Below are 26,858 nucleotides of genomic sequence, written 5' to 3'. Positions count from 1 at the left end.
GGCTTTTTCGGCTGTGGCTCCGACCTGGTGAAACACTCTGTCACAAGAGACTAGGGCCCTGCAGGACTTGACATCTTTCCGCAGGCAGGGCCTGCAAGACAGAGCTGTTCCACCAGGACTTTTGCCAGGGCACAGCCTGACTCCCTCCCTTGGCAATCTTCGCGGAGCTCTGGCCCAATGGTGGCTTGAATTTAATTAATTTTATAATGAATGATTTTAGAGTGTTGTTTGTGCTGTACTTTTGTACTGTTTTATTGTTGTTAGCCGCCCTGAGCCCGGCTTCGGCTGGGGAGGGCGGGATATAAATAAAATTTATTATTATTATTATTATTGTAGGGGCATTTCTGAAACACTGCAGACAAAAAAAAAAAAAGAAATAAAAAAGCAACATTGTAGAGCATAAAATGGTTGAGCATGGAATACTGAAGAACCGATCCCTCCAAGTCATTCTTAGGCAAGACATTTGTCCCTCAGTCTAACAAGGTTGAGTGGTTAAATAAAATAGGATATTTTGCCAACTGCTTTGAAAACAGGGTGCAAAAGAAACCTAAGAAAGGCATTGATGGAATGCTTATTCTTGGCTATGGTCTTTACACTGTAGTAGAGGGAAAGGTGACACAGTATTCTTTCGCAGAGCTGATAGGCCAACAAAGAACTGCTACAGTTAAATAGGCTAATTCACCTGGGATTGGTTCTGCTGTCTGTTGTGGTTGCTTTTCTACCAGTGGGGCAATGTTAATTAGCCAGAGTACAACACGAGATCAGCATAATTAAAATCATGTCATTTCATTTCTAGATAACAGTTCAGTGGAAAAGTAGACCCCCCCCCCCCCGCTACTGCCCTGCTGTAGGTTAATGGGCAAATTCATTTCAACCGCCTTCCACCTCTTGTTTAGTCTTTTCTGCTTAGGGCCGCACCTCAACTGTTACATACCCATTGTGCTTTCAGCGCATTCACTGGGATGAGTCTCCCTTTCATTTGGTATGGTGTTCATTGTGTTAGACATGCTGAAATCATGTTGGCTGTGCAAAGTGTTAAACAGCCCTTTGGCAGTCAGCATCCGTACCACAGAAGCACTGGCAAAACAGGACGCTGGGAGAGCGACACAAACCCCTCCCTTCTTCCATGTAGAAAACTCTTGCCAGTGTGAGCTCAGTCACATGCCGGTCCAGTTCACAGATCACCTTCCCTGAAAGAATCAAGTGAAGCAGGCCTCTGCATCCTCCAGGCATTCCCCCATAGGGCCTGGCTCAGATGGGAGGTTATTTGCAAAGAGGGACTCTATGCCCCACTATTTCATGCAAATGTATGAACCAGAGCTGAGTTGCTTACATACCCTGTTTCCTCACAATGCATACATAAGGTGTGAATAAATAAAAAAATTGGTTGTGTGAGATGTGAGCAGGTGAACGATGCAAGCATATTGTCAAACCAATAGGAGTCCTTCATTTTTAGAAGCTACTCCTGCTGGTGCCATTTTTAATAAAGGAAACTTACTGGAATAGAACATAAATCAATGGGCCTCTTACTGGGATGGCTCCTTTCAAACACCTGCTTGTAAATTAAAAATGAATAGAAACAAAATGCAGCCACCCAGTGTCAGGAAACCAAAAGCAGCCACGCAGTTTAGATGTGTTGTTTCTCGAAAGAGTAAAACCAGAGAATTCTGTAGAAATGTAGCAATAATGATATTTTTAAAAACCCACCAAAAACCAGAGCTCAGGCCAATGTTTTAAGAATGCTGAGCGCATGTTGTTTTTGTGAGCCTGTAATAGCACCACTTATATCTAAAACAGTATGTGTTCCATAAAAAGGGCTGAGTAAATACTGATATAAAGCAGTGCATGGTAAGCTCCAGCCAAAGAAGGGAACAGGGGAATGTGAGCAAGCAGTAGGCTACTTTTCAGATAGTCTGCTCATGGAACCCCATGGAGCCAATCACTAGTGCCTGGCACATGTTAAATCTATATTAAAATTTTGATGAAGAAAATTGGGTTGGGGTTCATACATAACACATTTGTACCCTGTGGGGACAGACCTTTATCATTGCTGGTGCAGTTGCCCACCTGCCTCAAATGATGTCTAAATTGATATCCATGCATGCTGTAATTAGTGGATTAGCAGGGTCATTCCCCAATTGTGGTTCCAGGGTATGGTGTGAAATCTCGCTACCTCTGCTTCTCGCATGGAAAGAAGATGGGATGTAAATTGTTTAAAATAAATTTATAATGACACATATTCCTATAGGCTTGGAGGTTGATCTGAGCCTGTTGAGACAGAAGGTCAAACAACACCTTCTGCCAAAATAAAGGTTTCTCCCCCTTCCCCTCCATCAAAAATTGGCAAAACGTCTTTCTGACATTCTCTTAAAAGTCCTGCTAAATTTAGCAAATAAATGTCCTTTTCAGAAAAAAGTGGTCCCATCATCATTTTCAAACTGAGTTATTTTAGATTTCTTCATTGAGTAGGAGGGTAAATGGTTATGTGCTCCTGGGGGCAAATGCAATCATATCTAATAGGTTTAAAGGAGGGGTGTGTGTGTGTCATGCTGAATAATAAAGTTAACAGACACTAGGTTTCCATCTTGAGCTGCACAGTGCTTTGTCCATCTTAAACTGTTTCCTGAAAGTCCCAGCTTCTGCTTAATGCAATCACTTTTATGCTTTATGCTCTGTTCTGAAGCAGTTTAAGAATTACAACTTCATAGATATCGGCAGATATCCTCATACCAATTCACTTAATGGCCGGTTGTATTTCTTGACATGATCTAGTCATTTGGCCTGTTAAAAACAAAACAGCCCCCCCCCCCTCAACCCACTGCAGGGAACAAAGTGGTCTCTGTTGGTGAAACTGAGAACAATCCCTAGGGCTGTTTTTATTTATGGTTGCCTTAGCTGGGCTGACGAGATCAAGATGTCCTGATCTGCTGAGATCTCTGGACCATCTTGCTCGGCTCAGCGAGAGTCTAAATAGTGTCACTTCAATGAATTACCTGTGCTCTTTCATGGTGGCAAGAACTTTTCTACAGCTGCTGGTCACACTTTTGCGACAGTGTGGTATAAACTAGGCCTCATCGTGGAATTGTAATAAATCGCCTGCATGTTGAGCTGGCAATGTAACCCTTTCAGGAGCCAACTGTTCACTGCAAACTGGACAGCAAGCAGTGATAAAAGGAAATCGGTTAGGGAGCAGAGACATTCCTTTCCCCCCTGCTGGGTCTGCCAGTTAACCCTGCCAGGAAACAGAAAACCAGGCTAGAGGTGTCAATGGAAAATGAGCTAGAGGAGGAGGGAAAACATTGCAGAAGTCAGAACAGTTTCCTAGCAAATCTACTTGACTCTTGTTCTGACTGGGGATGAGGACCCTCAACAGCCTGAGCTGCATTAACAGGAACAGCATGATACAATTTGCAAACTCTTCTACACTTTGGAAACTGCTGGGGTGGGGGGGGGGACACAAATACAGAACAGCCCCTGATGGAATCTGGATTGTATTTTATATGGATGCGGTGTTTGTTTCTTAAGAGTCACATTGATTTATGTGGCATGTTTATAAGAAACTAAAGATCTGTGTGTTGGTGCTACTCAAGTGGGGTCAGAATGTAAGCAAAATCCCTGCTCTCCCTTATCGCAACCTGCAAAAAATTTGTGCATCTGCTTCCCTCCTCATTCTGGTACTTGTTTCTTTCTGGAATTACCTTGTTTCTTACAGGTGTTGTTTCTAGCTCCATACCACAAAGTGTTTAACGTATTACCACTTCCCATCACAGAAGTGTGTGAATGGCATCAGGACATGCATGCTTATTTGTTGGGATGTAGTACAGTGGGTTTGTCACGTGAAAGAAGTTTTGCTTTGATTTCCCCTTAATATGGAACTGGGTCCATCAGGGCCTCTGGGGAGTCCATGGGAACTGCAGGGGAAGTGCTGTACAAGATATTTGTGTTTGACCTTGACATTTACAAGGGCATGCATCTCTAGCCTGTATAAAGTATATCAGATGCAGCCACAAGCATTTGTGAAATGGGCAAGGACTAATGTACAGATTTAACATAAAAAGCCCTAAGACGTACTACTGTGTTTCACTGTGTTTAAAGAATATAATGAACCTGGTCCCTAATATTCTGTTAGTATTTTTCCTGTTAATCTATAGCACAAGTAATCATAGGCCTGTAACCAGGGCTTCCAGAAAACTCTTATTCTTAGGTGGCATTCCATCATATCTCCCTAAAACATAAAGAGCAGCTCTTGTTTCAAAGCACCCCGGGCCCATTAAACTACCTGGAACTAATGCTGCTGCTACAGGGTGATTTGTTTCTGAGATTTTCTTCTGACAGGCCCCTAACTTGGATCATATACTGGCTGATCTTGATGACCTTTGATGCAAAGACTCCAGATCTAAAGAGCAGTGAAAGCCCAGAGCGAAGTACACCTTCAGACTCCAGCCATAGACAGTTAATGTTCCTTCTAGGAGGCCGTGAAATCAATCTTCCAGGTCAATATGTGGCCTGCCTCAGCATTATGTTTATGCATTTCTGACAGAGCTGGTTGCAGCCTCACTTGCATTGGTGAACCTTTCATTGTTTTAGCTGATTTCAGCTCATACCTCTTTGAACATTTCATTGCCAATATGCAGTCTTCTGTCACCCAGCTGCAGCAACAGTGAAACCAACACTCTCTTCTACAGATTTCAAGGGCACAATGTTCCACTGCTTACTCTTAGACCAGAAAAGGAGTAGTAACTATCAATCTGTCTTTCTTCCCTGTAGTGCACTAGGAAATTGTCAGAGTGTTTGTTAAGCGCAATGACTCAAATGAATCAGGAAGCTCAGCCCTTAACAGCCTCTGGCTTCATCTGGTATCCTCTGCCTCACCCACAGTAGTGGTCCAGCCTTCATCATGTCCTCCACAATTGCTAGTCTGCTACACTACCTCATATTAATGAGAAGCAGAATCTGTGCCCCAGAGTTAAGGGGGCAGTAGGAATCCAGGCATTTTGAACCACCAAAAGTTTGGTTGCTGGTCAGAACCAGAAATACAGACATTCATCAAGATGTTGCTAATTGTCAACCACTGCATTTTGAGCTTCCAAACTGTTGAAAGCGAAGGTGGTTCTATCTTTTGTTATCTAGTGCTGCCGAGAACTCAGTTAAACTGAAACTCTGCACTTGCCCGGAGACTGTGTGTGCATTTTAGCTTTGCACTGAGCAGCGCACCTGGTGCCATTGTGGTGAATCAGAGAAAGTGATTATTGTTCAAATGTAAGCACATCCCAGTTTAGCAGTAAGCTAAAGAAAGTCCCCAACAACAACAGTACTTGAGATTGAACTGTGCAAGGGTCTGAAAGACATATGCTCAAGCCTAATTAGTTCCTGGAACTTTTGCCACTAAACTCTTATTCAATTATCAATTAACTCTAGGAAAGTAACAATAGGGCATCCTCCAGCAAGCATCTTCCTCCACTAATTGGATTATATTCCTTTGGAAACATCCCCACCTTTCCCAATGAGGGACATCTCAGTCACCTGGCTGTGAGTTTTGATTAACCAGAGCTCTCTCATGACCTCCCTGCCTCTGTCTGGCAGGAAAATTGTATTGTGATGTTTATTGACAGCTATATCCTTGGCATTCAATGCCCCTTCCTTCCAGCCCTGTCCTTAATGAGATCACTCTTTGTGTTACAGCTCATGCCCATCAAGAAGTTTCTTACAACTAACTGGACACTTCTCATTCTCCACTATGACCAATCTTTCTCCACTGAAGCTGTCCTATGTCTCTCTCCTATTCATTCAGCTTTTTGAAATCCTCCAGGATTTCTTCCACATCATCCTGTTCCAGCTCTCGGACACCATGGATGCCGTTGGGAGTTAGACTACTTCTTCAGCTCACCTGGATCACAAATCTTGCCTCCTTTCTGCTTCCCTACTTCTTAGCCATGCCCATTTCCTCCTCTTACATGAGTCAAGACCCTTGCAGGAAGCACAAGCCAGTGTTGCCCTGAAAGGAAGCCTTTTCATGGAACCTGGGGTAGGGAGAGGATTTATCTCAGTGGGAATTTATGAAACCTAGCCTACCTTGAGCCATCCCTTCAACACTTGAGACTAGAAAATGTTTTTCTGCTCGTTTACTGAAAGCTCACAAGCTTGTTGTTAATGATGTCCAGGCGGATTAGCCTCAAATAATTTGTGCTTAGTTTTTGCTGAGAGTCCGAGACCCAGTCCTGACCTTGCACCCGCAGGTCACAGTAAAACTCTGAAAGCAATAAAACTCTTTACTCTCCCTTCCTTGGGACAGGTAATTATTAATGTCTTCCTCCTACCTCTATCTTGCTCATTCCCATAATCTCGCTGTCTCTGAACTCTAGTGCTGCTCCAAAGACCAGTGATTTGCATCTGAGCTTTTTCCCATAGTACCTTTTCCCTGCCCATCTTCACCTGATATAAGGCACTTTCTCTGCTTCTTTTTAGCTTTGTAACAGGAAATGTTTACACTTATGGTTTGGGCAATGCGAGTTTGAGTAGCTTCTGTGACAACATGGATAAGATACAGATTTGTGAGTTTTATGTATGCATAGGAACATGAGCAAATCTAGTAGCACAAGTGTTTGCTTGAATCTTGTCATGATTTTGATCTTCTGTGTGTCATGAATTTGGTCCCAAAAGTTAAATACATTCTATACAATTAATATTGTAATGATTTAAGAGGTGATTTTCAATGTGACTGTGGTCATCCTCTCTCTCTCTCTCTCTCTCTCTCTCTCTCTCTCTCTCTCTCTCAAATTTCCTATGAACTTCTCCACCAGAGGGGTCCACTATCATTAGCAATCAAACTTTAATAATCAGGCAATAATTTCCTTAATACTTTCTTATTAGTTATAGTTAACGGGTACTGAAAATAACCACCATGAGATTGCCTTGCAAAGTGAAAATTTCATATTTGTAGTTGTAGATGTGTGTGAGGAATAAATAGAGGATTAAATAGACTCATAGATGTACAGGTTCAGTTCCAGACCAGCACAATAACGTGAATATTGTACTAAAGTGAGTTACAATGGTTTCCCAGTGCATTTAGAAGTTATGTTGACACTACAGAGTTGCTTATTAAGCCATGACCCGCTGGCTGCAGGAATGGGAAGGGAAAACCCACCTCCAGCCCTAGCCAGCTCCACTCCTGTGGCAAGAAGAGGGACGGCAGGAGCAGGGGGCTTCCTTCTCCTGGAAGCAGCTGGGCTGCCTGCAGCTGCACCCGCAACCTCCTCCTGAGCAGCAATGTAGGTGAAATACAATAAAACAGGGTGTTCCTGTAATAAGTTTCCAAGCAGTTATTGCTGATTCAAATACACAAAAGAAGCGATGACTTGTCCAAAGTATTGACAGTTAAACCAATTGCATAGAATGAGGCATGATGGGGAAGAATATGTTCTGATTACAGAGTAGTTAAACAAGAATGCAAATGACCTTTGCAGCAACGGTATGACATATTACTCTAATGAACATAATCACCCTGGGCATGCAATATCACTGTTCCACAAGGTGGATATATCCATAGAACTAAACAGGTAGGTTTCATACATCCCTGATTTTAAATACCTTAAAATTTCATTGTATAATTTGGATAAAACTGAAGATAGGTTTTTTCCTGTGCTAGTACAGAAACCACTTGTGCTATTTACCACCTGCTCTCTAGGTTAGCAATTTATGACCTGCTCTCTAGGTGTACTTTCCATTGTTTCTTTCTTTATCAAGGTGTTAAGCAAGTCTCTTGAAATCTGCCAATGGCCACCTGCCCTTGGACTAGTAGGATTACTGGGGGTGGGAATTCGGATTCAACACTGAGTAACAGTGGTCTTGCAGAGATCTCTGTACTATTTGACTTGTGCTTCAAGTGGTTTAATGCACAGAGAAGGTCTGAAAGCTTGAGTTGATTTGTTTTTAAAGGGGTCACGCACTGGGATTTTATTTGATACAGTACATCTGTGTCTAGCCCTTTATATTACCTTTCCTTTCACAGGTCTTCTTTACAGTGGCTTAGGACTTTTTATTCATTTAGTCACTCTAATGCTGGTGTCAACAGATGCTTCTTGCTTCACTGGAAATTACAGAACAAATGTTGTTTTAAATGGAGACACCCTTTAATTGTGCTATAAAGTTGGTGGTCAAGGTAGGACCTTGCATTTTATCCTCAATGTCCTCCTTTTTTACTCAGTTTAGACATTGCTTTTTCTCCTTTTGTAGTTGCAACTATTCCTTGTGGCTTCTATGGTAATTCTGGTGTGCGTTGTGCTTCCCAATGTCTGTATCATTAACCTGGACCCGGGATGAAGAACCGCAGGCCTGCAGGGCTTCTCTATCCGGCCCTTTGTACTCCCAGGACACACACCCCTCCCCAACCTTGCTTTCCATTCTTCTTGAGTGTTTATGCTTTCCTAAATGGATGGAGAAGGGACGCAGGTGGCGCTAAGGGACGCAGGTGGCGCTGTGGGTTAAAGCCTCAGCACCTAGGGCTTGCCGATCGAAAGGTCGGCGGTTCGAATCCCTGCGGCGGGGTGCGCTCCCGCTGCTCGGTCCCAGCGCCTGCCAACCTAGCAGTTCGAAAGCACCTCCGGGTGCAAGTAGATAAATAGGGACCGCTTACCAGCGGGAAGGTAAACGGCGTTTCCGTGTGCGGCTCTGGCTCGCCAGAGCAGCAATGTCACGCTGGCCACGTGACCCGGAAGTGTCTCCGGACAGCGCTGGCCCCTGGCCTCTTAAGTGAGATGGGCGCACAACCCCAGAGTCTGTCAAGACTGGCCCGTACGGGCAGGGGTACCTTTACCTTTACCTTTAAATGGATGGAGAGGGTGTGGCTGTGTGCGTGTGTAGAAACTAGCCTACAAAAAACAGGTAACATTCATATTCATTCCTCTGCCCACCTTTGCCTTTGGCTCTACCTACCCCTGGCATTTGGGTTCTGGAAGGTTCCTCAGAAAGAAAAGCAGGTCTTAGGTTGAAAAACATCCCCACTCCTTTTCTATACTATGCTGTTATGGATGCTGTCTGGTCAAACCCTTTTTTGCTTGACATTGCTTGCTAGTGTGCCGAATGTCTGACAGGTGTTTCCTAATGGAGCCAATGGCTAGGAAGCAGAGCCAGCCCAAGGCATTCACTGTTTAGAGCAGAAGCAGATGGTGCCCCTGTCTCCTCCATTCACACAAACAAATGGAGACAGCAGGTAACAAGAATAGGAAGGCGAATGCCAACTTTAGCTTCCCCAACTCATCTTTACTGCATCTGCTTCTGCACCTGTGGAGAACAGCAGCTTGTTGAGGAGCCAGAAGGTGGAGCCATCTAGCCTCACCTGTGGAGAGCAAAAGTGAGAACTTGGCCACACCTTAGCTGTTTCTAAGGAGGTTTATTTGGAGGTGTCTGTGGGCTGATTGAGGCAGCGCTAAAGAGGGAGCTGATGCTAAAGGTGAAGGTTACTCTTTGGGTTGGTCCTTTGGGTTAGGATGAGGGCGAGGAAACTCCCCATTGGCAATTGCTTGTGAATGGGCTTGCTCCTAGGTCAAAGATGGAGGGGTGAGTCTACCTGAATTCTAAGTGAGAGGTAGATGCTGGGGAACTGCCTTTGTGGTGAGAGCATGCATGTAGCTCACTAGTGCACAAAGTGTGGATGATGGGGCACCTGATGTTTGCTATTTTATATTATATTTGCTTTTGTATTAATCTGTTCACTGCTTGGGGGACCTTTGAGCCAAAAAGTGGAATATAGACAAACCAATGAATGAATGAAAGCCAAAGTGTGTAATAACCAAGGCCGGTCAAGTTATTTAGTACCTGAGTCAGAAAATCCCACAAGTACCACCCTCCCTCCCTGGTAGTAAAAGTAAAATAGAAACAAATTAAATAGCAAACCATTTATTGCCCTTTCATGACACCTGAAATCAGATGTCTGACATGGCTCTCTCATTCAGCCTAACGGCAGTGCTTCTTCTTTTGCATTTTAAATAGGAAAGACCACTCTGGAATGTCTGGAATATGAAAAGCATCAGAGTTTAGGGGAAATGACCCCTACACATGGCCCAGCTAAGGAGGCCCAACTAACTGGCAGACCTGTAGGTTATACTTTCCCTTTCCCACCTCTAAGCCATGTAGATACATGCTAAATGAACCCAGAAGCATAAAGTAAGCACAAAGGATATCCATCCATCAGCAATCATCATGGTGGGAATGAAAACCCCTCAACCTGGTCTCCAGCTAATCTCTGGCTATTCATGCCATTTTATTTAGGGGTCCCCAGTGTGGAACCTATGGGCACCGTAATACCCTCAGACATTCTCCTTGACACCCACCAAGGCATCCTGTCACTTCCTCCCCCCCTCCCCTTTTTAGTTGAGGCTTATGGGCTTTTTATTGTTGCTTGTTTGGGGGTGCTCTCTGCTTTTTAAAATTTGTGTGACATTTGTCTGGGGGAGGTATAGGTATTTTGCCTGTTTACAGGAGGGGGCAGTTCTGAGCAGGATAGTAATGGAGTTTTTACTATTCAAATACATCTATTTGCAAATATATTTTCCAATTCATTCCTTTTTACTTAGAAGAAAAGTTGAGCAGGTGAAAGTTATTTCTGCAGTTCTGCTTTCTTATTCCTTATGTGAAAATGCACCTTTTGGTTGTGCTATGTGAAGAAAGAGCCTCTTCCCCTCCTTCCCTTTATCTGCTCTGGATGTTGCAAACTTACTCCTGCTGAGATCCCAGGAAAGTCCTATTCTGTCATCTGCTTTTGTTAAGAAATAAAATGCATTGCTTTTGCATTTGTCAACATTAAGCCTCATTTGCTGCGCATCAGCCAAGCAACATGGCTGGGAGAAAGAGACTCTAACATTTCTATGCTGGCTTTTCTTTCTTCTTCTGGTCTCCCCCCCTCCTGCTGCATCCACTCGGATGCCCAATTCCATGTTGTCAGCAGACTTAACCAGTTTTCAGTCAGCTTCTCAGAGCCATTTATATAAATTAGGCCTAGCAGGGGCTCGCAGAATCGCACAGCAACAAACATTACTTTGCATTTGTTGACTTTAATTTTCACATTGCCGTATGTTGACCCAATTCCGGAGTAGCTGTAAATCGTGGGTTGCTTTTTGGCTGTGTTTTCTCAGCCCTGCCAGTGAATTTGGGAAGCCTAAAAATTCTGTCTCCCCGAGTCATTTGCATAACCTAAAAACGGCAGCGGGAAAGTCATATGCACTGACCTAATTTAGCTACTTCGGCCATTTCATCTCCTTTCTGTTCCACTGCCTGATCTGTAGCCATTCTTATTTTGTAACCCTGACTCATTGCTGCTTTCCACTAAATTTGTCACTTTCTCTGGGGAATTTAGCAAAGCTGCCTACAAAACCTGGCTGGGTTGCTATAAGGGCAAATAGTACTTTAGCAGTTTAAATGGAATAGAAGGAACAGAGACTTAACAGAATTTCTGGAATATTTGCTTTATTTACAAATCTACAAGTAGATAAAGGGAGGCAAAGAGGCAAGCAGGAGATCTCCCAGAGAGGATCAGGACAACCCTCTAGTTTTGTTCTTCCCCCAAGCACCTTGGTTATGGATCATTCATCATGATTTGTTTTCAGGAAGATTAGATGACACTGGTTACTTACTAAGAATTCATTCTGATTTGTTTTCAGGGAGGGTAGATGATATTATGTCAAGCAAATGTTATTCCACACTTTCCAGTGCATCACCTTTCTTATCGCAAAAAGTCTGATTTTTTTGAGGTGTGTAGGTTGCTCTCCCCCACCCCATATCCATTTTAATTGCACAGCCTTAATTTTCCAGTATGTGATTGAATCCCACCTGAAAATAGTAGCAGTTTGGAATCACTCTTGTTAGTAACTCCCATTTCTCTCCCCCCCCCCATTTCCAATAGCAAATATTACTGTTTCTCTTAGATTTATTAATATTTTCTTTTTAAAAAAATTATACATCGCCTTACTGCAAACCAAACATCAAGTGGGGGTATGGGTGGATGTGTATGCATGCTGGATACTAATCTCTGCCTCCCCTACCCCTTGGGTTTGTTTGTATAGAGGGTTTTATTTTTGCTATTTCTGCAAACCCAGGGGTACACACAAGCTTGCTGATACCTCTTGGACATGTCTTGTGCCATGACATAAGCTTTGACAGTCACCTCTGTCAAATATCAGAAAGATCTCTGCCATAGATCATGTATGTGTGTGTGCACATATACAAAGTGCTTCTATGTTTTAGGGAGAGGTCCTGAGATTTTTTTCTCCCCCACTCCTCCACTGTTTTCCCCAATGCTTCACCCAAATTAAAGCTTTGATTTGGAGCTGGGTTTCTGTGATTCAGTTTGACTAGTTCATTTCTCCTGGGAAAGGCAGGTTTGGTTGCTTTTCAGTACAGGAGAAAAGGTGAGGTCTTTTCTGTTAGCGTGAATATGAAAGAAAAGCCTAAAGAGAAGAAATGCCCATTCGAAGGGCAGAAAGTCACAGCATTTCTGCTGCTACTTTCTGGGAACAAAAATAGCAAGAGCAGGTCCCAGCTGCTGGCCACTGTGGGTTTGAAAAGGTTATCAAGACATTATAGTATATAAACAGCAGAGCTATTAGCTCTGAGCTGTGAAGTTTCTAACCTTCACAGCGAAAACCTTAAATTATTTTTGAAGTGTTAATGAAAGTCAGCTCTCCAAAGATGGATGTGGAGCAAGGAATTGCATCAGACAAATGGCAAGTAATGTATTAATAGTTATTGCTTCAGAAGGCCCTGGGGGGGGGGGGTCTGAGGTGGCTGAAAGTCAGCCACCTTCATATGAATCTCTCCCATGAAAAAAAAGAAAATCCTGGGTGTAATATTGATCATGCCCAACCCACTAGGAGGTATTCCTTCTCCAATGGTTCCAGGCAAGGAAATCATAAAAGAGCTCCAACTTTCTGGCTGTAATGTTACATTATGTCCTGTGGCGTCTTGGCTCCTCCTGCAAGCTGCAGCAAAAGGGGGAGGAGGGCAGAAGGAGAAGGAGTTCAGCACAGTCAAAGGAAAAACAAGATTGACTCAATTTCTCTTCACTGGAAACCACACATTCAGATTTCATTTCTCCACAGGATTGGTCTCAGCGAAAAATCATACATGGGGGGGGGGTTATTCCCCCAGGGTTAGGGGAGACTTCATGTTCCAATAACTACAGTGGTACCTCGGGTTGCAGACGCTTCTCTGCTTCTTCCCCCAAAGAGCTTGGAACTGCTTAAATATTGTTCCCATGCTGTTTGTCAGTGATGCAGCTTACATGGCCAGGCCAGACCTGCTTAACTTCATCAGCAGAATTGTATCATGTGCTTTTCACATGTTCTTTCAATGTATGAATGGACAGGGACTGGGATAGTGCCTGCTGATCTCACTCCTGACCTCCAGTTGTCCATCAGAAATGTGAATAAGGCAGTAGAAATTCAAATTGTCCATGTGTAATATGTCTCTGCTCAGTTGAGAAGTTTGAGGGTGTAGAGGGGGAGGGACCATGGTGGTGCGAACACACTGGGAGAGCAAATCTAGCTCTCCAGCCCATGTATTGGCACCATGCTAATCTGCCCACTGCTTCATCTCCTAGCTCTGCCTCTCAGAAAGCAGTAGTATCATGGCCAGCCAGAGGTTGAGTGACTGGTGTTGCCCCATCAAGCCATCCACTACTGGAAATGATGCATTTGAACATCTGACCTAAAGTGAAACCCCTGTTTGAACATGCATCTAAAGAGCAACATTTTTTAAAGTGGAAAATTCATGAGCTATTATGTGGTCTGAAGATACTGGCTGTGCCGAAATGACTTCTTAATTTAACTGACCCAATAGTGTGTGGCTTTACTTCACCTAAAGTGGTTTCTGCACTGTTAATTAACTACTTCCAGTTCACATTACTTATATTCTCTTGGATTTTAACCAGTACTGTTATTTTTATGGCTTTGTAGGGGGGCAGCTTTGGCCTACCCAGTTACTGTTGTTCAATTAATATTAGCTCTAAGAAGCAACTCGTTTTCTCTGTTTATTTGGTTGCACCTACCATTATTGCCTTGCCTGGTGGGAACCATAAACGGATGTAATTATGCTTCATTAAAATGGTGATTGATAACGGCCTGACTCTACAAGGTGCATTATGAGACTTCCTTTCCCCCCTGATAGCTGGGCTTATTAATTGTAATGTATAGCATTTTGCATATCCATTAAGTCACAATTAAAATGCACACAAATGAAGTTCAGATTAAGTTTAGTCATTGGTGTAAATTCACAAAAGGTAGACTTTGTGGAACTTGGGTGAAGGCTGCAATGCCTGATGTGAAACTAAAACTTTCTTCTCACAGAGATAAGCTCTCCAGAATAAAACATAGTTGGAGCCAAAACCTATGGTTTGATCTACCCAAAGATGTTCTTTACAGTGCTAGCTGAAACCACTAGAACAGAACAGCACTATTTTCTATGGTTAATGACTCTAAGTAAGTGAACAATAAGTAAATAACAATGGATGACTCAGACTTGTCTGACTGGCAGATTTTGCACAGAAATACTTTTAGAACTAAAGGATAAACAGGGCAAAACACAGCAGTCTTCATGCTGTAAGATGTGGCTTTGAGTCCCTAAGTTGGCTAAACAAGTACATTGTGTTGAATCTCATGTTCTGGGAGGTGGGAGATGAGCTACATCAGATACATAATAAATAGGATGATTGTTGGGCCTTCAGCTTCATCTTGTTGATTACGATCTGACCTTTACATCTGCCTCTGTCTTTCACTACCAGAATTGATAGCACATCCACATAAAGCACATGACTTTTAATAAATGCCCATTATTTAGGCATTTTATCAAAAATCTGCAACATGATATGAAAATCTCTTTCTATATAGGATGAAAGAAGCAGCTAATGCACTCCTTTATGCTAAGGATGATTGAGTGGGCAAGAGCGGCCAGAGCTTAATAAAAAGGAGGCAGGGATTCAAACCGTGACTTCGGGAGATTGAGTCTATAGATCTTCATTAGAGCTTTATGCCTTAAAAAGTGGTAATAGTCCCAAGGATTTACAGAAAACCACTCTGAGCTGCATGTTAACTTTTTTCACCACTGTTTCTCTGTATAATAGAAATAGAACCATGATTATTGTTGCTGTTGCTGTCTGTTAATAATATAATATCATCCATGTACTTTGCACTTTACAACCTACTGAATGAAAAACCAGTTTCCTGACTGAGGAGCTTATTATCTAAAATTGGAGGAAGGGAAGCAGGGACACCGGTATCAAGGAGACAATGCATTCAGTTGAGCAACCAGTATGGCGGAAGACAGCCATGTCTCTACAGTTTACTTGGATGGGATTGGAGAAGAGCAGGGTAGTCGTGGTGACAAGGTTGTGGGGGCCCACTGGCAGTAATGGCAAATGGCCATGGTGGAAGTTTCCATGCAGCCCCGTTTCCATCTTGATAAGCTATAACACTGCCAGCATTGGCAAAGTGATTCTGCAGCTCTGCCCCCACCAGACTGGCTGCCACTGGCAACCAGGCTTGGGTTTGGTTAAGCAGAGTACAGTCGTACCTTGGAAGTCAAACGGAATTCATCCCAGAAGTCCGTTCGACTTCCAAAATGTTCGGAAACCAAAGCGCAGCTTCTGATTGGCTGCAGGAAGCTCCTGCTACCAATAGGAAGCCACGCCGGACGTTTGGCTTCCGAAAATCGTTCAAAAACCAGAACACTCACTTCCGGGTTTCGATAGTTTGGGAGCCAATTTGTTTGGGAGCCAAGGCGTTAGAGATCCAAGAAACGACTGTATAAGAAACTGTTAAAAGTTCTCCAACCTCAGACTTAGAAGGAAATTCTAGAAACTCAGCGAAGTCCACTTCAAAAAAAAGAAGGAAGGAAGGAAGGAAGGAAGGAAGGAAGGAAAGAAAGAAAAGATGATCTAGGAGAATAGTTTACTAGAAGAGAGAAATAAACTTGTCAAGTGTTGAGGACAGGGATGGGTTGCTGGTAGAATCTTCAAAATCTAAAGAGTAGGCAGTTGTGACAGAAAACACAAGAAATGGCTGTTTTTAAGCAAGATGGCAGCACCAATGCACTGAGCGCATGGAAGAAGCAAAAGGCAGAGTGTCTGGATGATGAGGATGTGTGCAGTGTTGAAAGCAATGGCAAGAGAGAATTTCACAACAGAAGTTACAATATCCTTTCCTGGATATTCTTGGCCATGTTCACTACAGGCATTTTGTGTCCAAAAGATACCAAGATGCTACGGGCAAATCATGATATCCTCTGACAGTCTTTATTTTGCTAGTAATTTGCAATCCTGTACACACCTACTTGGGAGTAAGTTCCATTGAACTCAGTGGGATTTACATCTGAGCAGACATGTCTGGGGCTGTGCTGCAAACTTCTTAAGGAATGATTTCAAAAATGTCCTATGATTCTTTGACCCTGTTGTGCCATATTTCATATTCTGAACACCCTAGAGGGAAGAAAAACAAACTCTGTGTGCCAGTACACTTTAAAGAAGGACAATTTGTTCTTCACAATCATTTCCAGCTACGGTATAAATTATTTGGAAAAATTGATACTGCATACATTAAGGAGTGTTATTTCTCCCCCTCTCTTTTTCGTCCCTTTTTTTGTTCTGATTAGACAAATGAATCATGCGAGTGAGCATTCCCTGTGATGCTGCTAATTGATGGTACACTATAAAATTGTATTGCAATAAGCAAACACTTTCAGCCTCCCTGTGCTTAGCTGCATTGGCCCACGATCAGCAAAGCTTTGAAATCCTGAATTTAAATTACCATTCTTTTGACTGCTGTTCATGACGTTAATTAGCTGTGTTAATTGGTTGTTTTGATACATGAAGAGCAGAATAATCCAACTTTATTTTTTATTTTTTGGAAAGCCAAAATTATTAGGAGTTTGGCAAGAGCACGGGGAGGGTTTTCTTTAGTACTTTTGAATGCTTCCATCTTCCTGTTTTCTGTGTGCACTGTTGTGTTTGCTGATGACTGCATTCTTTTTTAAGCCCCCTGTGTGAGTAATCAACACAGTAGTCAATGGTACATGTTTGAATATGCTTTCCAGCAGAGATCTGTGAGACATTGTTGTCTCCAAATTATTGAATTGCTGTAGACAAAATGCAGCCATGCCAACATCATTTGTATTGTAGGGGGGTCTGGCAGATAAAAGGATACGTGCTTTAAACCATTTAGCTGCCAAAGTTGCTGCTATAGCCACACAGCAGGTGACTCAGAATTGAGATAATGGTTCTGAAGCCATGATGCGCCAACTCATCAGAACAGGGCAGGCTCTCGGTTATATCACACTAAAGCAAGCAGGAGGAAGTGGTGCTCACGGACACATGACCTTTAGCATTCCAGCTTATAGGTGGTGTCCAGCTCTGCGAGATAAATGGTAGGTAGCTATCTGCTTTTGTAAACAGTTGCTAGGGAATGTGCTTGCTGTTGTTTTGCCCTGTGCTGCCCACACTTCACAATATCAACATGTGGGGTCACTTAAATAGGCAACTTCTCCATATCTTGTGGACCTCCTATATTCCAGCTCCACCTTTTATTGCTCCTTTTGCCTTTCTCCACTCTGAATTTGCCCGTGGGTGGAAAGGAGACAGGGAAAAGGAAGTTCTGGGAAACTGCAGGTCAAGTTTATATTTGATACAAGGGGAGACACTACAACAGATTATAAAAAGAGTTCATTTGTGTTTTGTTTAAAATGGAATGATTAGTATGAGCCAGCATGACTTTGTCAAGAATAAATCCTGTCGGGCTAATTTTATCTCTCCCTCTTTTACTTCGGTGACTAGCTTAATGGGTTGTGGGAATGCCGCACATGTAATTTATCTTGATTTCAGCAAAGCATTTGACAAAGTTGTCCATGTTTTTTTGGTTAGCAAACGAGTTAAATGTGGGCAATACTCTCAAGTGGATTCACAATTGGTTGGAAAGCCATACTCAAAAGAGTGCTCATAAATAGTTACACATCAAACTAGGGCTGGTTCAAAACGAGAAGAAGCCGTTCATTTCTATTTCACCCACCTTAACATTTGCTGTCTGGATTCATCTTTCTTTCCTGAGGATGGCGAATGCTGCAAAATCAGAGCTAAAAGGAAAAGGCAGCCACAATGAGCCATTGCTGCTCACTGGAAAGTGGGGGCGGTGAGCTGGGTTTCACCCTGATTCTATCCATGCCACCCACTGCCTGTTTCTACCATTCATTAGCTTGGAGTCCTTGTGCCCTTGGAGAATCAGAGATACATGGGAAAATGTGCAGCTCCTATTCTTCACTGATGACACTAGCGTCCACAAGTCTGCCTCCATGGAGGACACTGCAAAAGATCTTGTCTCTTGAACTCTCTTGTGCAAAGAGAGTCAGTAAGGACACTGAGCAGAATAGAAACAGAGGAAAACAATGGCATAAAACAAATAGTGAAATAAAAGTAGGTCTGAAATTACAGATTATTCTGATTTACTATATGTTACTTATATATAATGACAGTCAAAGGGCTACAGCTTTTTGTCCTGTTCAGTTGCATTTCCCTTTATACATTTAAAAGGAAAAGAAGCAGTCAAGTGGTGGGTGTTTGCAAAATGCATCTATTTTGGCTGCAGCCCTAAACCTGCTTACCTGGGGACCATCAATTCAATGGGCTTATATCCGAGTAGATCTATATAGAATTTCACTATGTGTGGCACATGTGTGGCACACTCTTCTCTGTGGAATTTTATTGATTTGCAGAGCAGGGCTTTTTTGCTGTCAAGATTGTGGAGGCTTTAGCCTGTAAATTTTATTTCCAGCGAAGTGTCAAGCAATGTAATCCAGCAAAGCTACCATGATGACTGCCATTGGAGGAAAGTGACAGTTTCTCTGCCATTTTCCAAGCTCTTCCCATCCTCCAAACACTTTCTGTTTTACCGTGTGGGCGGATTGATTGGCAGGTACCTCAGTAAATAGGTTGTGAAAATATCACTTAAATGACTTGATATTGCAGGTGACTTGAAGGACTTGTGAAAACAGCGTCAATTAAGCCATGTGCATGTGTGTATGTGTTTGCTTGAATATGGCTTCTGAATGCTTTTGAAAGTAAAAGCACCTATCATTCAAAGTGTTACGCAAGAGGCACTTAACAGGTGAAGCAACACACTGAAAGTGCAGTGTAATCAGTTGCTACTAAGAATCCTCACTTGAAAAGGAGAAACTGCCAGGTGCTGATCTCTTTAACTCCATGTGGTTAGTCTATCCAAGTTGAGAAGTGATCTGAACACAATCTGGTGTGTGGCTTGCTGCCATATTTAAACCAAGGCAGGGAGGAGAACCTCAGACTCTCCAGATGTTGTTGGATTCCTTCTCCTATCTGTTTCAGCCAGCTTGGCCTATTCTTAAGGATGCTGTGAGTTGTAGTCCAGCAACATCTGCATGCCCAAAGCTTCCCCGTCATATTTCGGCTTTAAAAAATGAAAGTGGTTTGGGGTTTCTGTTTCATTACTGCAACCCAGTGGATCAGGCAACTGACTCTGTGCATTCTAAAGGATAGCTAAGCCATGGAATCTGCTACAAGAAGATGTAGTAGTGATGGCCACTAACTTGGATGGCTTTAAAATGGGCTTAGATAAATTCAAAGCTAAGGCTATCATTGGCTACTAATGGCTACATATTATCTACGCTATCAGGGGCAGAATACCTCTGGATTTCAGTTTCTTGGGATCATGAGAAGGGAGTGCTATCACACAGATATCTGGTTAGCCACTGTGGGAGCAGGATGCTGGACTGGTTGGTGTTGTGTGTGATGCAGCAGAGCTCTTATGTTCTTGTAGGAAATGAATCACATGTGAACTGGCCCTACAGCCCTTAGACCTCAGGTCCAAGTAGCTACAACTACTCTGCTGCTTAAGTACAGTCTGATATTAATCTTCCCATTGCCACCACTACCACTAAGTTTAGCTGCTGCGATATTTGCTCTTAAAGAATGCTGGGCTGGCATAGCCTGATTACCGACTCTTATGAGATCCTGCAGTTTTTCTGGGTATGTCTCTTTTCTTTCATTTGTTCTTTAAAAAGAAAAGAAAGGACTTGATAAGAAAATCCAATTCTAGATGCAATATCAGTCCTGGTCCAATCTTACCTCGGTAGCCTAAGCTTGCTTCAGACACCGGTGGACAGTTGACTCATCCCAGGAAATGTAACACAATTTAGTGCAATTTTCCACAGTTGACATATGTTGATCAATATAGGACTTAGAATTTAACAAGCGTGGCATTTCAATTAAATTGAATTACTGAAGAGTATAGTCATCATCATACCAGGAGAAAGGTGTTTTAGCAAATGAAACGGCCAACCCCCCACTCTCTCCTCATGCTGTGTTGCAGCTGGTCTGTGAATTAAAAAGTAAGCTTTAGCTTTCAACTTTCATCAACACTTAATTCTTAAGCAAACCATGTCATTAAGGTAAATTGTTTCTCTTCCCTCCCCTCTTTCCCTCGGGCTACTGCTACATTTTTTTTTTTAAAAGCATAAAAGAAGGATGCTTGCTCCAGAACAGGCACATATACTGTCCATTAGATGATGCATTACTAAACACCCAGCTCCGCTGTCCTCAATTAATAATTCCACATTGTTCATATAATGGCTGAACTTAAACGCAAAAACTCTTCTACGCACAACCATATTCTCAAAGAACAGCTACTGTGTTTGTGTAACATATGATCTGTTTACCTACAAGCCTGTCTTACCCCATACATGCCCACACAACTACTTCTGGCAGAAATGGCACTGTTATAGGTGTTTCATAATACCCATTGCAAGAACCTTGATCTTTTAGTGTGGCAGCACCTACACTTTGGAAAGCCCTGCCGATTGACATCAGGCAAGCACCTTCCCTGTGCTCTCTTCAGTGCCTGTTAAAAACTTCTTATTTAGACAAGCCTACCCAGATGTTTTGGGATGCGAGTGGTGCTGTGGGTTAAACCACAGAACCTAGGACTTGCTGATCAGAAGGTCGGCGGTTTGAATCCCCGTGACGAGGTGAGCTCCCGTTGCTCAGTCCCTGCTCCTGCCAACCTAGCAGTTCAAAAGCACCTCAAAGTGCAAGTAGATAAATAGGAACCGCTCCGGCGGAAAGGTAAACGGCGTTTCCGTGCACTGCTCTGGTTCGCCAGAAGCGGCTTAGTCATGCTGGCCACATGACCTGGAAGCTGTACGCCGGCTCCCTCGGCCAATAAAGCGAGATGAGTGCTGCAACCCCAGAGTCGGTCACGACTGGACCTAATGGTCAGGGGTCCCTTTACCTTTACCCAGATGTTTAGAAAGTTGATGTGAGTTTTAATCAGTTTTTAGTCTATTGTTATTTCAACTTCTTGAAAGTTTTAAATTGTTGTTAATTTTTATAATGGAAATTTTATTTTATCTTTTTTTGTAAACTGCTTTGAGGGATTTTTTTTACAGTGTATAAATTTTATGAAATAAAATCAAAATCAGGCAGGGAGGGAAACGTTTTCATCCCAAAGGCCATGTTGTCTCTTGGCTACACACCAGTGACAAGCACAGCTAGATGCAGCAAGTAAGTGTAGTCAGAGGCAAAAGTGAGTGAATAAACAGATGTGGAAAAGATCAGCCATATAAAAACCAGGTTTCTACACACACATATCTTTGCATCCTCCATCTAGGTAATCAAGAGACACTTTCACAATTTGGATATACTTCTAATATAAAATATGCCCCTTGCAATTATATCCCATCCCTTGTCCAAGGAGTTCAGAACAGTGTACATGGAAGGAATTATCTCACTTTGTCTTCATTACAACAACCCTGGGCTAAAAACAGTGTTTGGCTCAAAGCAACCCAGTGATCTTCATGGTCCAAGTGGGGTTTTGACCATAGGGCTCCTAAATCCAAATCTTCAAACCCAGTATTAATCCATGTGTAGCCAATGCAGTGCCCTCTGATATTGTTTGCCTCCAGTCCCAGGATCCTTGACCATTGGCCATGCTGCCTGGGGCTGATGTCCAACAATAGCTGGAAAGCAACAGACTGACTCCCCGTACATCCACCATGTGAAGAATGAGTTCCTTCTCACCTGTTTTAAACTGATCTAGCCTAGGAGGGCTAGTGGATGAACACTGCACACATTAGCAACTGCATATGAAACCACGTATGTGGGTGAATGTTAGGCAGAATTTTTTTTTTTAGTTCACTTGAAGCCAAGTTTGTTTGCAGTCCCTTCTGCTCTTCCTTTTACCATGCTAACAGACACTGTAAATTCAAGTGTGAAGGAACCATGCCTGCACAATTATCTTCTGTCACAGGAGTTGCAATCTGCATCATTAGCCAGGCATTAATGTTGGCAGAAGAACAAGACAGGAAGAGGCAGTGTTTAATATAAACACCAGTAAATGACAGCAAGCCTGCGTGCACAGTTTAACATCCTTTGGTTTTTTTATCATTTCCACATTGGGCTTTACTTATTACAGTTAAATAAAACATGTAGCACAATTAGATAGAGTGATCTTTATTACATTCCTCTATCTTATAAGTGCATATGTCTGTTGCGGTATAAGCATTTAGGATGCAAGCTTTTTTAGATAAGAGTGTTGAAGGTCGTTTAATACAGGTGCTATTTCCTGTGGAGCATACAGTCAACTGACTTATGAAGGTTTTTTAAAAACAACAACAACAAAATAAAATAAAATAAGTACTGCAAAAATCTGAGAACGACAATGGGGTTGTATTGGGAAAACACATACAACCCCTCTATCATTTTATTCTCAGCTATCTGAAAAGAACTGCCAATGGCAATTATAGGATTAGAGTATGTTTCTTTTTTTTTTAGGAAATCTGAAATTCCTGGTTACCATAGTGTGGGAGGTTGATTGGAGGCAGACTTTGGTAATCTTTCAAAATACGGCACCCTTTGCAAGGCCATCATTTGGCACCCCGAAATCTTCACCATTATGGATCATGTCACTTGTGTGCCCCCATGGCTCAGCTCCCTGTATGGCAGAACAGCTCACACCACCTTAAATCCTGCACTGGGTTGATATTAAAGTAATGAGAAGGTCAGTTCTGCAGCGGTATATCTTTGTCACTGCCACCCTTGTCACACACACCCTTCTTTCCCAAGCAAAAATGCTACGGAATCCGGAATGGGGTACTCTACATTAATGACACATTGTTGACATGTTCTACAAGAATTTGGCTCTTATTTAATGTGCAGACATAGAGACAGCACTCATGTGGCATCTGAATTCTGTACCTACTTTAAAAATTGCAGTGGATATGTCTGTTAGCTGGGAAAGCCATATAGGGGGCAACTAAGTAACAGTGCAGTCAATTACCTGCCCAGATGTGGCGGGTGCAAAGCATTTTCCAAGTCAAAGAAAATGTTTGATGAGATAAAGGGAAGCAGTTCATGGCAAATGGCAAATGTGTGGTGGAGGTGGAGGAGGAGAGAGATTAATTCCCCTCTTGAATGAGAAGTGTGTTTGAGACTGACAGATGGGCTGTAAATACTCAGAACCAAGGACAGGAGCTGAGAAAGAGACAGTCTGGTGATTGAAGTGTGATTGTGATTGAGGTAGTATGTTTCCTAGCCAAGGTGACAGGTTTTTTTGTGCTGGGGTTGAAGCAAGGAAGGGGAAAGAACTCAAGCCAAGGGTGCTGCACTTCACATCAGCCTAGACTAGGGCACAATCTTTAGACTCGATAAGTGATATCCGGGTCCCGTAGGGGTTATCCTTGCAGGTCAAATTCACTGCCTGCCTTTTAAGTGAGTTGTTGAAGGTGCAAGAAAGGTGAAAAGACTCTTTGTTCCCTGCTAAAATCATTGAGCTGTCTAGCAGCGTTGGCTATGGTGGCCATGTGACTGGAAGTTAATCACGCAGTGGTGAAATGTGGCCGATGTTGATCATGAGAACAGCCACTACACATCAGTAGACATCTGAAGGCAGCCCTGTTCAGGGAAGTTTTTAATATGTGACATTTCAGTGTATTTTTCATCTTTGTTGGAAGCCGCCCAGAGTGACTGGGGAAACCCAGCCAGATGGGTGTGGTACAAATAATAAATTATTATTATTATTATTATTATTATTATTATTATTATTATTCAGTAGCAATTTGGCCCCCAAAGTAGGCATTGCCTAAGAAAGAGAAAGGGGGAGGGGCATTTAAGATCTAGAAGAATTTCTGTACATATTCCCTCCATATGTGTTGCTTTGCTGTGCAGATGTAAACTTATCATAATGGCTTTGTTCAACATCATACATTATTCATTCATTCATTCTACTACTACCTGACACACCCTCTATTGTTACTTTTAATACATATTATAAAATGTTTGAAATGCTAATTCACCAGTTCAGGATTTGAGAAATGGCTACACAGATTTATCTCAGCCATTTAAATAAGATTCTGGGCAAATCCCTGTAAATATAACCCATGGGTCAAAGAGCAGGGACAGGTTGGTTCTAGCTTGAAGACCCCCCCCCCAAAAAAAAAAACCCCAACAACCTGGAACCCCAATCTGGATGTCTGGATAGCTGCTTCTGCATCCTCTCACACACACCTGAGAGATGGCCAAACAACCATATCTTTAAAAGGTTCTTTAAAAACCAAGTATTACCAGCCAGAAGATTGTAAGGTAAAGGGTAAAGGGACCCCTGACCATTAGGTCCAGTCGTGGCCGACTCTGGGGTTGTGGTGCTCATCTCGCTTTATTGGCCGAAGGAGCCAGTGTTCAGCTTCCGGGTTATGTGGTCAGCATGACTAAGTCGCTTCTGGCGAAACAGAGCAGCGCACGGAAACACCGTTTACCTTCCCGCCGGAGCGGTACCTATTTATCTACTTGCACTTTGATGTGCTTTTGACTGCTAGGTTGGCAGGAGCAGGGACCTAGCAATGGGAGCTCACCCTGTCATGGGGATTCGAACCGCCGACCTTCTGTTCGGCAAGTCCTAGGCTCTGTGGTTTAACCCACAGCGCCACCCGCGTCCCTCCAGAAGATTGTAGATACATAGATATTCTGAACTTCAAAACTTCCCATTTCCTCCCAAGGTCTAAATGCACAGTTGAAAGTCTATTTCCTTTGGCCCGTCTCATGGAGTTGTAGTCCCTTGCTTGCTCTGCCAATATGCAAAAATTGAGAGTGTAGAATGGGGGTGGGTGGGAATCAAGAGCATTGGAAAATGGAAACATTTGGAGTGCTGCAATCGATGCTGGTCCAGCAGGTGGCAGCAGAAGGCTCTAATAATTCCTCCAAAAAAAAAAAATAGAAACATGCAGTTCCTGATTTTGCCAATAGAAAATTGAGAAAATGAATCCAGCTGCTAGGATATCTCAACACTTCCCTTCCGGCCTGAATAGAGTCTTGGGTTTCAGTGTATGTGATTCCCAAAGGAGAACTATTAATCATGTGACTATTCATCACGTTAATGGGAAATTGTGACCGGTGAAAGCCAGTCCCCTTCTTAAGACAGAGTTTAACTTGGACCTATGGCAAACTAAGCTCCATTTCTTATGCACCTGTTGAAGGGAGCGAAACATAAATTTATCTAGATACGTTTCCACCTTCTTCATGCTTCTGAACCAAACATTTCAGAGGATCAAGCTGGGAAAGTGGACTGGAGACAAAGCAAAGGGTTTTCATTCCCCAGCAGGAGTTCAGTGTCCCAGAAACACTTAGCCTCTTTCAACCTTGGTTCCCTTTATGTTGTTGGACTGCAACTCCCATCACCCTGGAACACTGGTCCTGCTAGCTAAGGATGATGGGAGTTGTAAAAGGTTGAGAAAGGCTGTTCTAAATGGTGCTGTTTATCCTACAGGGATTATACTCTCTGTAATAACTCCCTGTACATAGAGCAATGAAGGATGCTCACCTATCAGCAGCACACTCCCTCCCCATACACACACACCTTAGAAAAGTCAACCCAGAATTCCCATTAAATCTCCCTATAGTCGTGGCCCAGCAAAAGCTCCCTGTTTCCTGACACTGAGCAACTTAATGACCTGGAATGTCTGCCTGATATCTTGCTAGACCGCATCTATCATATCATATGGTTTATTTATTTTATGCATTGTACCTCACTCTGGTATCTGTACAGGTGGGGGGCAGTATATTTATATTTTCAAGACAACTGTGTAGGCTTTGTCCTACTTGCCATGTCTATAATTCTGCATCAGCTGCAGGACTGCAAACTGACTCTCTCACTCTGGCTTTTATTCCTCTCCCATTCCAGCTCAAAACAGTACTTTTGTTCAGCTTGCTTATGCTTCTTCCTTCCCCTTGATTGCTTTCTGCACTTTCTTTATTTGCCCATACTGGCTTGCTTTGCCGCAAAGTGTATTTATTGCTAGCTAGCACACATAAATGCTCAGACATACATTCAATTACCTTTGAACAATTTCCATTTACTTTCTATTTTTTGCTTTCCCCCTGTTCAATTTCACCAAGCTCCTGCATTCTCCTGAGTGTGTTCAACTGACATGCACTCCTCTTCTAGTTCTTCTTTAATTAAGGGCTTGCACTAAATTCTCATCAGTGGGATTCAGTGGCTATCTTGTTTATACATCTTGGGCTGGGAATGTAAGCTTACCCCCCAAAACAGAGCAAGCGGTGCTGGTCTTTTGTTTTGGTTTTTTCCATCTACCATTGCAAATTATGCATAAAATCACTTTCCTGCCATGCATCTTCAGAATTGTTTTTGTCCAGACATGATTTCCAGTAGTAGGGTCTAGGAAACACACTATTTTGGCAATGTTTTCTGGCCCATGTATTTGCTCCAGCACTCCTTTCCTTCTTCACTCATTCAGTCTAGGCCTAGACCTCAAAATATCCTTGCCGGTGGATATGACAACACTGTTTT

The 26,858-nt window shown here is 42.7% G+C and overlaps 1 protein-coding gene and 1 long non-coding RNA gene across 3 annotated transcripts in view; one reads left to right on the top strand and one right to left on the bottom strand.

The window, feature by feature from the left end:
* Positions 1-26,858, top strand: part of BEND5 (BEN domain containing 5) — a 734,690-nt gene that overhangs the window by 694,585 nt on the left and 13,247 nt on the right. The window lies entirely within an intron of this gene.
* LOC307218345 lies at positions 11,122-20,378 on the bottom strand. 2 transcript variants are annotated; one of them, XR_013839927.1, is made up of 3 exons: positions 20,307-20,378; positions 18,045-18,094; positions 11,122-12,971 (listed from the first exon to the last, which is right to left on the bottom strand). It is a non-coding gene; the product is annotated as an uncharacterized lncRNA (long non-coding RNA). The 2 variants fall into 2 exon arrangements; XR_013839928.1 differs by lacking the exon at positions 11,122-12,971 and adding an exon at positions 16,765-17,021.

This window comes from Podarcis cretensis (genome assembly GCF_951804945.1).
Source record: "Podarcis cretensis genome assembly, chromosome: 6".
Classification (NCBI taxonomy): Eukaryota; Metazoa; Chordata; class Lepidosauria; order Squamata; family Lacertidae; genus Podarcis; species Podarcis cretensis.
This window is presented reverse-complemented; position numbering and strand designations above follow the sequence as displayed.